A 12,665-nucleotide genomic window follows, 5' to 3' on the forward strand; every position below is an offset into this window, starting at 1 on the left:
GCCCTGGCACCTGGCATCCCTGGAACTTGGGGTTCTGGGGAGCCTTCTGGGCACATGGCTCTCCTGCTTTCTGTCTGTGATGACGGTGATGGCAGTTCCCGGCCACGAAGCGTGGCTGCCCCGGGTGAAGTCCCATCACCTCTGCAGGGCACAGGTCTCCCCTCGCAGCCACAATCAGTTCCTTGCTGTGTGGGTGGCATGCCTGCGCCCCCTCCTCTCCAAGGTCTGCGTTGGCCCTGGTGCAGGGGACCGTGCCTTTGGGACCAGCTACGTCGCTTTCTGTGTAACAAACCGACCACAACGATTTGTCCCAACTTGCTGCTGAAAATAATGCTGCAGTTGCTGAAGAAGCCTGTGGGTGCCCCTCCGTGAGCAGGGGACCACAGTAAATGCCCACAAGGGGGCGGGGAATGAAGGTGCTGCTGGTTTTGATGACAACTATCCAAGCCTTAACAGAGGGCTCAACACACACCCAGCATGCACGGCGTTGCTGTCCCTAGGAACGGCTGCCCTGGGGGCATGCGGGGGGCAGTGCGTGTGCCTGCAGCTGGCCAGCCTGCAGCGAGCTCCACGGGCTTGGGATGTGTGTTTTCTTGGGACAGCGGTCCAGTGCGTGCTTCCGCGCGTCCGGTTCAGGCCTGCTGCTGTGTTCCTTCCAAATTGTGGCTTTCAGGGTTAGGCTCACAGCTTCATTCCTGTCTCCCAGGACTCTCACGGAAGGTGGACTGGAAAATAACATCCTCTGAAAAAAATATTACTGTCTGAAGGCAGGGGAAAAAACTGAAATAGGAGCGAGAGGATGTAAAAAAGACAGATGCCCCTGGAGCTGGGTCACAGAGACCTGTGAGGACACTATGGTCCTGTGGCCCCCGAGATGGACAGGCCCCCCAACCACACAGCATTCCCGAAAGTCCGAGGGAAAGCGAGGGGAATACAAAGAGAGTGTGTGTGTGTGTGTGTGTGTGTGTGTGTGTGTGTGTGCGTGCAAGCAGGGACACACATGCACATACATTCTACACGTATGTTGTAGCTGTCACTTACAAACTCTAGAAAAAGAAGGAAAACAGCGCTGAACACCCAAGTGTGGAGGCCACAGGCGGGATGAGGTGCTGTGGCTGGGGTCCCGACCGTGGCACCCCCAGGCTGTGGCGCCGAGCACTCTGTGCTCAGGAGGACCCTGTGGCTTCCCAGTGCCCTCTGAGTAATTTACTGGTATTTATGAGAAGCAGCGGCTTAGCTGTGCCTCCTTCTGATCTAACTCCCTTGGAACGTCGCCTTGGAGGGGGCTGTGCGGGTGCTTGCGAAACTGCTGCTCCGTCCTGGTATGGAGGCCACGCAGATCCTGGGGACATTCAGGCAGCGCCAAGCCGGGCCTCTCCAGGGAGGGCTGCTCTGCAGGTCTGGCCTGGGAAGAGCCAGCCTCCGTTTGGGGCTTTTTTTTTTTTTTAATTGTGTTGAAATTGCAAACTTACATCCTGAGACTACAATCTAAGAGAGGGAAGGCCCGCACGTCGTGGGTGGTCTCCACGGGGCCCTCGAGGGGGCCGAGTGGGCTGCAGTGGGAGATGACATTCAGCTGTATTCCCAGGATGGCAATAACAACTTCTCAAGCAGAGGGACACATCAGAAGCTAACAAGTGTGTGACAGTGGGGCTGCCATCAGCCAGCGGCTTCCGGCTGTACTGCACCCTGCCTGGCACCTACCATTCTGGGCCCTGGCAGCGGCTCTGGGCCCAGGCAGTGGCTCTGGGCCCTGGCAGCGGCTCTGGGCATAGCTGGCCCCAAGGGACCACTGGGCAGATGAACTGGGGTGTCCTAAGACCACCTGAACCTCCAGACTTTAGATTCCAAACACTGAGCTACAGAAAGCAGCATGGGAGGCTGATGGAGCTTGAATGAAGACCAGGCAGGACAGAGAATCCGTGGCCACCTCTGACCTGGGCGTGTGACTCAGCCGCCTCAGCTGCAAAAAGTGGGTCGTGGATATGTCCTGGGCTTTTGCCCTATACCGGGCTTGGCTGGGGGTTCTGGCAGGAAAGCCATGAAGAAATAGGACTGGAAAGATTACTGAAGAGCCCGGGGGAGGAGTCTCTGAGATCCTGGGGAGAATAGGAGTGTTCTAGACCATGCCTGTGATGGTGGGCAAAGGCAGGGCACATGGGTCACACACATACCCAGGCACACACACACACTCACACAGGACTATGGAAGAGACTTGGAAATGGAGGAATAGAGCAGACTGTGTGGTGTTGAAGCCCTGGTGTGTTATCACACTTCACTTTTTCCAAACGGTCACTTCTGAGAGGGACTGGCAGAGGGCTGTGTTGCATTGGCTACGTGACCTCTTAAAACTGTTAGTGGCTCTATACATATGCCTGTTGAAACTTACATGAAAACTAACTGGGGCCCTGCCCTCTGGGGGCACGAGCCTGGCGCTCCTGTCTCATGTTGGGCATCAGCTGTGTGGGCAGTGGGGCTCACTGCCGGTATTGTCAGCCACGAGGTACCAGTCAAAGGCCTGCCCTCCAGGCCGTAAGCCCACACTCAGGCTGGGGTTCCCACTGAAGACGGCTTAGCAAAGATCCAGGCAACGTTTACAAAGTGACCAGAGAACGGGGCTGTGTGGAGGCAGAAGCGGTGGGCAGGCACGACCCAGCTGCACACACAGAGCCCAGAGTCCGTAGGCTTGGGCTCCATGACAGCCACTTCTGGTGAGGGGTGTGGTCGGCAGGAATAAGATTTGGAGTTGCTTCTGCCCAGGATATCACAGCTGAACCAGAGGCAATGTTTACCGGCAGGCATGCAGAGTGTGGGACCTTGCCACATAACAACCGCGGGTGCAGCAGGGGAATGCCGGTCTAGAGCCCACCCGAGGTCCCCAGTATGTCCTGGGAGAGCACCCTGTGCTGCTCACTTCCTTGGCACTGGGGTGCAGCTGTGTGTTCCTTCAGAACCCAGGAAGCGACTTACTTTACAAGCCAGGTTCTTACAGGTGGGTCCCAAGTCCAGCGGCGGATGACAACCCTGTACAGAGCAGAGGGACCACAGAGTCCAGCAGGGAAGACCCCGGGCAGGCAGTAGCAGAGAGGGCTCACCTCCAGCTTCGGAGGAGCCAGGAGGTCCCAGCCTGCTGCACCTCGTGCTAGCTCCCAGGGAAAGGAAATGGAGCCTGCGCGCTCCTGCCGCACTCACATGTCATTCATCACAATGCTCTCCCCTTGGAGTCATTTGCAGCCCCAGAGCCTAATTGAGCTATTTTCCCTTGGAACCAGGAAGCTCATCCTGCCAGCACTGGACAAAACTGAAACTTGGAAAGGTCCAAATTCTGTTCCCAAATTAGAAGCAAGGAAGTTCGAATGCAATCTGCACACACCACAGTGCATGTGGGACCACGTTGGCTGTCCCCAACGAGGTCAGGGCCCAAGCAACAGAGCCTCAGGAAGATGTGCCGGGGCCTCGACCTCAGTCACACATGGGTGTGAGCAGGACAGGCCCCGAGAGGAGTGGCAACGTCGTGGCGGGGTGCCTTCCCTGGTTGTACATGACTCCGGGAACATGTCCAAGTCCCCAAAGGCACAGGTGATCGGTACTGACGTTACCCCAATTTCTGAATGAGCAAACTGATTCGTGACATCGATTAAGAGATTGCACGGCCAGGGTTTGGACAAGCCGGGCTTGAGCAGAAGCCCAGGAGCCCAAGTCCTTGTATGGGAAGCTGGAACCCAGGGAGAGGGGTGTGTGCTGGGGGCTGGGAGGGAGGGTCAGGAGAAGCCTGTGTTAAGGGCGACATGCACTAGCCAGGAAGGGGACCCCTAGTGCCCAGGAGGGACCCACAGCTATTGCCCCCATGATTCCCTGGGCCACGCAGCAGCCTCTGTTCCTCCCCCGCATGTCCGGGTGAGGCCCGAGGGTCTGTATTGCCAGGCTGCTCCCAAGGAGAACCCGCACTGCTGCGTGGCGGCTCCCCTCAGAGACCAGGGCCGGCGGGACGCTGGCTGCAATACCACGGCCACCCAGAAACAACACAACTGCACACCGACAATGTGGGTCAGGGGGTGCTTCTGACATGTACCCTGAGGACAGCCCCCCCGTCCTGCCTTCCAGTGACTCCACAGAAGGCACAGGCTCTCTCACTGAGATGGCCTCTGCTGGGTGAGGGGTTGGCAGTGTCGCAGGTCGAGGCAAAATCCTCCAGTCACACCTGAGGGTAGCTCGGCCCTTGCACCTCTAGGTCCTTAGTAGGGAAGGATGGGGGAGGGGCGCAGAGGCATGGGGCCATTAGGTGTGAGTTAGGTGTGAGTTAGGTGAAAGTCTCCAAACAGCCACTCGTAAGCCTGGCCTTGTCAGCATCGCCATGCCAACCTACTATATGTGAACTGTCCCCCCACACACACCAGTCCCACGCTGCATACTGCAGAATTCTCCAAATGCAGCCTGGGGTGATGGGTGGGCGTCGGGGCCGGCTGCAGCCTGGGGTGCTTCCAGGCTCCCCGCTTGGGCTTCCTGTTAACAGCAGAGATCAACTGGAGCCTTGGTCTAAACTAAGCAGCCCCCTCTCCAACCCACACCCCTCAAAAACACACAGATACTCCCATGCCTTAGCACACACGTGCGTTTATTTTCTTTGCCATTCACACTTCTTCTTTATGGTCCTCCCACCCCGACCTCAGAGGCTTGTTGGATTCTGCTCAGAGTGCAAAGCACACCAGAGGACACACACCTGGCTTCTCGGCAGTGGGTCCAGGGGATGGTGCCGGAACAGCACAATGCCCTGAGCATCCAGCGAGTGCACAGGGACCTGTAGAGGCAGCAGGAGGGACAAGAAAGCAGCCTGCTTTGCAAGGAGCCGGCAGCGGCCAGAGGAGCAGGCACGGGTGTGTGTGTTCCATGGGGAAGCAGCCACGGTTGGCGTGATGGAGAGGAGGAGTCTTGTCACTTACTGTGCTGCTGCGGCAGGTGGTGAGGGGTCAGCGTAGGGAGGAAGGGGCTAGGGTCCACGGGGTGCAGGGGGAGGCGGCGAGGCGTCAGCGTAGGGAGGAAGGGGCCGGGGTCCATGGCATGCAGAGGGCTTCGTGGTCTGCGTGCTCTAGGGGCAGCAGCAGATGGGGGCAGACATGTAGCCGTCCACACCCCCACCATCACTGACTCGGACCATGCATCCCTGTAGCCCAAGAGTGTGCTAGGTGGCCGTGGGATGGTGGGGGATGCCTGCCGTGAAAACACCTGGACAAAGCCAGCCCCCTGGGTTTGCTACTCTCTGCCTCTCCCCTCCGCACCAGAGGTTCCTGGGAACCCCCACCCCTCACTCTGGGCTTCCATGTGGGCTCCTGTGAAATGGCCAGCTGCGAGAAGGCAGCTCCCCAAACAGTGCTCAGAGCCCTCGTCTGTGTGGAGAAGCAGCTTCTCTTCCCTGAGGTCGGTCAAGGCGTTCTGGCAGCAGCACATGCGGGCAGAGCTTGCCCGTTACGAGGGTGGCGGCCAAGCCTGGCGGGATTCACACAGGCTGCAAAGACGTGGGGAAACCTGAGCCCCTCTTCCTCCTCTCCTTTTGCCGCTCCTCCCCAGCCGGGGCCAATTATTAGCATCCAAATGTACAATTTTACTTCTCAACTAACAAGTTAGTCATGGGAAAGTTAGAACACAAGAGCCATGGATCTGTTGCTGCCCATGCCCCATATCACAGTACCAGGGTTCAAGACCCAGATGGCAGCTCCTGACTGCAGCTGCCACCAATCCCCACTAGGACAGCATGAGTGACTGGACCACAGCACCCACATGGGGACCCGACTGTGTTCCTGGCCCCCCGCTTTATCCTGCTCCAGCCTGGTCATTGTGGGATCTGGGAAGTGAACCAGTATATGGGAGCACTCTCTCTCTCACACACACACACAGCAGTCAGAAAATTAAAAAAAGAAAAAGAAAGAAACCAAAATATGGAACATATCAAGAAGACAAAAATATTAATTCTTCCAGCCACATAACCAGTTAGCATCTTCATCTGGATTTTCTTGTTTAAACCACAGAAATGTGAGTACCTGGGTTTTTAATTAGACACACACCCAGACTCAGGGGTCATTTTGCCACATTTCCTAACAGCTCACACATCGGCCCAGGCCTCACTGTAGGGCCTCTGGGCGGGTCCACATTGGTTCGGTTTTCTTAGATCAGCTGCAATGAGCATCCCTCCTGCTGAGGCTTGTTACTGATGTTGCCAACACTTAGATTAAGTTCTCCTCAAACAGGCACCACCTTAACAACAAGGAAATGGTGGGGGTGAAGCCAGGGACCTAACAGATCTCAGCTCTGCCTGCTCTCCCAACTCAGGAACCTCCTCCCCGGGACCTGCTGGATGCCCAGTGGATGCCACGCTCAGCCTTCAGGCTGAGACCCCACCCCCACAAGGACTTGGTGGTGGCAGCATAGCCAAGCAGGAAGTCCTGCCACCCCGAGGCTCCACGCAGGCGGGACCCGGCAGTGCAACCCAGAGCTGTCCAGTGTGGCAGTGTGGTCGCTGAGTGCTTGCAGTGCGGCTGCTTTGAGCTGGGATGGCTGTGAGTGCAAAACATCTTCTGTATTAGAAGAATCTTGATGGTTTTGGATCCCATATGGGAGCCGGTTCTAATCCCGGCTGCTCCTCTTCCCATCCAGCTCCCTCCTTGCTTGTGGCCTGGGAGAGCAGTTGATGACGGCCCCAAAGCCTTGGGACACTGCATCCGTGTGGGAGACCCAGAAGAAGCTCCTGGCTCCTGGTTTTGCATTGGCTCAGCTCAGGCCATTGCAGACACCTGGGGAGTGAACCAGTGGACAGAAGACCTTTCTCTCTGTCTCTCCTTCTCAATGTATATCTGACTTTCCAACGAAAATAACTAAATATTTATAAAAAGATAATTGTTGGCTGAGATATCATATTTTGGCTATGCCTCTTGGGTTAAAATTTGCTTCAAATTAGAAACAGGGGGCTAAGCAACCTGTTATGACACCCGCATTCCAAACAGCAGTGCAGTTTAGCATCCTGGCTGCTCCGCTTCCCATCCAGCTCCCTGCTAATATATGCAGCAAAGCAGCCCACGATAGCCAGAGTACCAGGCCCTGCCACCTGCAAGGGAGGCCCAGACGGAGTTCCTGGCTTCCAGTTTCAGCGTGGCCTAGCCCTAGTTGTTGTGGAGTAAGTCAGAACATGGTTCTCTCTCGTCTCTTTCTCTGCTCTGCCTCTCAAACAAACAGATAAATCTTTTAAACTGTATTGACACGATCCCACCTGTTTCATCGCCCAGGGTGCTCCTTCGTCCTGGTCGTCCCGGGTCCTTGCTTTCACGCCTTCCCCCCACCCCCGTGTGCTGCCCTGTCTCTGCAGCCCCCTCTCCCCCCTCCGTGCTTTACTCACGGGCAGAGGAGAGCCTGGGCGCCTGTTGAGCTGACCTGTCAGGCGGCTGTTGACAGGGCCATGCGGCGGAAAGATGGATGCTGGATTTGTCCCATCGTCCTGAGCCCTCTGCCTGAGGTGGCCCTGCAGGGCCTCTTCTCTGTAAATTACAGCATTTAGTCAGACCTGGAAGTGCTGTCCTCACTGCTGGCCTCGGCCACTCTCTCCTGGAGGCCCCTGGCCCTGGACACACCGCACTGTCCACAGGAGGCCCCCTGGAGACAGCCTGGTTCCAGCCCCTACCTGCCAGCTGCGGCCTCGGGGTAAAAGCACATTCTGTTATTTCTTCCCCCGTGGTCAGAGGCAGCTTCCCATAAGACACAGGGAACCCAAGCTAAGAGGTTGCCCCAAAGCTGGGCGCCTCCTCCGGCTCCTAACGCACCCACCCTGGTGGACCCCCAGGTACCCGGCACCATGCTCAGATGACCCTTCCCCTGGGACTGAAGGTCCTGACCAAATAAGGAAACTGAAATAATGTGAAGTCAAGGCAGTGCCTCCCACAATATACCGTAAAAATAAACCTGGGCTGGAGGAGTTGGAACTAGCCTAGTAAACAACGTGGCCGGCCTCGAATGGTCAAGTCCAGCCTTGACCACACATCCCAGCACCCCCTGCCTGCCCCAGGGAACTGGCGATGGGCCGCCAGCAAGACGCACGCCCAGGTGTTTTCAGACCCAGCGGCGGCCAAGGTAAACAGGTGTAAGGGGGCTCCACGGTCGTGAGCAAGGCAGGGAATTCTGCATGGCTCCTCCAAGGATCTAGGTGACATGATAGCCAGAAAGACAACGGCAATTAACATCCCAAACAGGCAAACACAGAGAAAATACGGGAGATGGGAGACTGAGCTGCACAGCCAACCGGCCTGGAGTTTCCTTCAGAGCTGATAACAACAACCACACACACACACACACACACACACACACACCACTTGGGACTGAGCCGGAGGTGCTGATCGCAGCATGGTGTGAATGGCTTAAGCGGCTCTGCCTGAAATGCCTAATTTTATGGTATGTCAATTTTACCTCAATAAAAAAAAAAAAAACCTCAAGACTAGGAAAACCAGACCCCCAGGCCAGTGACGACTGGGGTGAGATTTGCTGGCCAGAGAGCTCAGCGCCACCACCTGCCAGATACCCTGGCTTTTCATCTTTGTCCCTGCCTCCTCGGGCTGGGACACTTTTGATGGCAGGGCAAGTGGCCAGACCTTGGGTTCTGGTTTTAGGGCAAAGCCTACCAGCTTCCATTGTGTCTGTCTCACGGCTCCCGGCCTCAGCTCAGGTAACTTCCTGGGGCCCCAGCTGGTTCTTCCACTGCAAAGGGACAGCTAGTAGGGCACCACAGCCCAGTAGGGCACCACAGCTAGTAGGGCACCACAGCCCAGGGCAGGCTCCAGCAACCTCTTCAGGTGGCAGAGCTAACCACTGCCCAGAAGGTGGCCCAGCCCAGCTGAACACCTGTGCGGATGGAGCTGCTTTGGCAGAAAGAGCGTTCCTTCTCCATCTCTGCAAACCTGGTCCTCTCCCCCATCCCCAGCCTGTCACTGGGGGCTGACGCTGAGAACACAGGGGTTCTAGAACCAACGGGTGAGACAGTGCTCACACAGGTGCCGGCAGGCAGACACGCAATTTGCCACCTTTCTGCGGGGTGCAGTTGCAAGTGTCTGCTCCCCTTAGGGAGCTCTGCAAAGGAAGCGGAGAGGTTCTGGAGTGAACATTCCAGAATACCCCAGCGAGCTTGGAGGTGAGCCTTAGAACCACAGGCTCCTCTGCTCCCCGTGGTCAGCACCCTCCTTGGGCGCAGCCCCTTTCACACCCACCAGAGGCTGGGAGCTTCCGAACCTCGCGGGGCTTGCTCTGGGAAGCAGACTCCCTCACTGCTGTAACAACACCACCCCAGGGACGGACCCTCACTCCGTGCACAAGCTCTCATGGTGGAGAGGTACCAGTGCTTCTGCCTTCTGAGCGGAGTTGGTCTGCCTTGCTTCTGCCAGCAGTCCCAGGCTCTGGGTTGTCTGCCCAGTCCCACCTGGGCCCCCTCGTGGCCACCCTCTGCACTGGCTCTGGCTGCCTCCTCCAAGCTGCCTGCCTCTCCCTGGCCCCCACTGCCCTGCAGTGAATGGAGAGGTCTCCTGGGTGGTTTCTGAAGCCACTCAAGTCCGTGGAAACCGTGGACATTCCAGCCACAGCCCTGGGCAGCCTGTGCTCAACTGCTTTCTGGTTTTACGTGTATTCGTTCATCTTTGTTTTCAAGGGAATATTTCAGCAGGAGACTTTGGCTCTTGTAAGTACACGACGGCTGCCCACCCGCCCTGAGAGCGTACTGTCACCCAGAGACCCTCAATGCCAAGCCTTAAGAAAAAGGCCACCAGGCGTCTGGCACAGTGAGGAAGATGCTGCGGCAGAATACGCTGTTTCTGTCCCGGCCTCTCTCCCAGCTCCAGCTTCCTGCTGGAGGGCACCCTGGGGGGCAGCAGGTGCTGGCTCCAGGACTCGGTCTCTGTCACCCATGTGGGAGACCCAGATTGAGTGCCTGGTTCCTGGCATCTGCCTGCCCCAGCCCTGTCTGCTGTGAGCATTTGGAGAGTGAACCAATGGATAAAAGTGCTCTCCACCATCCCCACCCCTGCCACCTGCCTTCCCAAGCCATTTTGAAATAAACTTTTAAGGAGAAGGCAGCCCTTGACGGAAGGCACGTAGAGTGAGCGGCAGCAGAGCAGGAAGGCAGGGAGGGCAGCGCTGAGAACAGCACTGGCGCTCCCGCTGAGAGGTGCCTGCTCTCTGTGCCCTGTATAGCCCAGTGAGGACCCGTGTCCCCTTCGAAGCTGTCCACTCCCAAGTCCCACAGGTCTCCCGGGCTGCAGGTCAATGTGGTTTTCATTAGGCCCAAGCACAATGCAGGGTGTTAAGCTGTTTGTTGTTTCAAGTCAGCAGAATTAGCAAGGACTTCACGCACAAACGGCACTTAAGCTGACACCACCTCCAGGATCCCTGCCCGCCTCAAGCATGCAAGTCCTTCTCGAATCTAGAGTTAGCAGCACTCTTAGCTGCTGAAAGATCACAGGCCATTAAGAGGCCAAAGAAACCACAGTGCTACAGACGCGTGGGGTGGCGGGTGGGGGTGGGACTCCCGGGAAGATGCCCCGGCGGATGACCTGACTCCGGCTGTCCTTCCTGCCCATCACCTGCAGGGGGTCGGTCCTGCACACGTTCACCTGCTGGAAAGCAGGTTCCTGCCTTGGACACTCAGGGTGCAGCAGCGAGCTCCACAAACTTGCTGATGGGACGTGGAGAACACAGCATTCAGAGGTGAGTTGACTTTGTGCAATGAAATTCAATACAAGGTTCCTCAGGAGACTCACAGAAAAATTGTATCCACAGAAAAACTCCATGTATTTCCCCAAAGCCAAAGCAATGGTCACAGCAGCCATCTGTCCTGAGCTTCTGCCTGAGACCTGGTTAAGGATGTGGTGGCCAGTGCCCCTTGGGCAGCTGCCCGGGTGCCCATTATGGCTCTGCTTGCAGTGTGGTTTAATAACCTTGCCGTTCTGTGCTCAGGATTGGCATCTGAAAGATGTGTACCCAGTTCTTCCCGCTGCCATGAGGGGGACATGTTTATAGCAAGGGACCCTGCCTGGTTCTGCTTGTTTTTCCTCATTAGTACACGGTGGAAAGTTCTGGAAGGCTTTAAGCTGATTACTCATTCCGTGCCAGGGAGATGAGCTGACACACCATTGGGCTGTGAGTCAAGGTGGGGACTGGAGTGAGGGGCCCTGCCCTGCTCCTCTGGGGACCCACCCCCACCAGGTGCCCTGAGGAGGCTATGTGGGCCATCATGTCCTCAAGCAGACCTGAGATGGACAGGTCCCCATGTCTCTGCCAGGTGCAGGGACCATGTGCCTGCCTAGGTCCTGGAGGCCCACAGGCAGAAGGCTCTTGTCCCGGCCACCCAGAGCAGACAGGCAGTGCTGATCCTGACACGAGGAAGGCTCGGGAAGGACATGCAGCCGGAGCTGCCACAATGGCCAAACCACTGAGACAGCTCAGCCCGTAAGCCCCCGGCTCTCAGCTGTACCCACACATGAACCCAAGCCTGGTTGTTGGCTATCTGTGCGCCAGTCTTCCATGCCGCCTGGAATATGAGCCCAGGAACAGTCCTGGCGAGACGCACGTCGTGGCGCAGAGAGATAAGCCACCACTTGTGCAGCCAGCGTCTCTTACCAAAGCGCCAATCCTGGCTGCTCTGCTTACGAGCCAGTCTCCTGCCTGCGCGCCTGGGGAAACTGTGCAAGATGACGGCCGAGTATGTGAGAGAACTGAAGCGAGCTTTGGGCTCTCTCTCTCTCTCTTTCTCTTCCCACCTCCTTCAAATAAACAAATAAACCTTAAGCAGCAATGACAGCCCCAGTACTTGCTCAAGGGTCAGGCCCCAGGGAGGTGAGCTCAGGGTGAGGCCTGGGTGTTTGCCTCACAGATGAAGGCTCGGCCAGTACTGGGGTGTCGCGGCTGTGCCCCCAACAAGCTGCCATCGTGGCAGAGGAAGCCCCTCCGGACCCCCGGCTCTGAAGGGCTCCGTGCCACTCCCATTCGCCAGCTCAGCTTGGACTCTAAGGCCAGAGCCAGGGACAGACTGGGGCTCCTTCATCCCACCTCAGAGCCCTGGGGGTGCCTTGGAAACACTTCCCTATTCAGCCTGCTCATGTTCCCTGGGACCACCATCCTAAACCCCACACCCTTATGTGTCCAGTCCAGCTGAGGCCCTGGACCAAGGCCGGCAAGCCAGTGTAGGGGGGTGTCCTCAGTACACGTAACTTGAAAGAGCTCCTTGTGGGATGCGGGGAGGGGACAGTGATCTCAGGTTCACCAGACAGCACAACAGCACAGCCTCCAACAGTCAAGCCCCACAAACCACGTGCACTTCTAAGAGGTGGGCTGGGACAGCCAGGGCAGGGCCGGGCTTGGCAGGCACCCCCACCCCGTGGAGCCCCCCACTCAGCCCAGAGATTCCAGCCTCCATGTTAATGGCACCCCTGCCTGCTCCCTCTGCCAGGTCTCTAACTCAAAGCCTTTGTAGCTCTGCCCGCTTATCTGCCGCTCTTGCTCTGTCACCTCCTCCTTCTGCCCCTGCTTGTTTCTGTCCTGGTTCCAGGCAGGCTCCACACCCGTCTGTCCCTCCTTCGCCTGCAGCCCTCGTCCCTCCGCGCTTTGATGCTGCGGGGTGGGGGGGGGGGGCACCTGGGGAATCA

The sequence above is a fragment of the Ochotona princeps genome, chromosome 16 (assembly GCF_030435755.1).
Source record: "Ochotona princeps isolate mOchPri1 chromosome 16, mOchPri1.hap1, whole genome shotgun sequence".
NCBI classification, from domain to species: Eukaryota; Metazoa; Chordata; class Mammalia; order Lagomorpha; family Ochotonidae; genus Ochotona; species Ochotona princeps.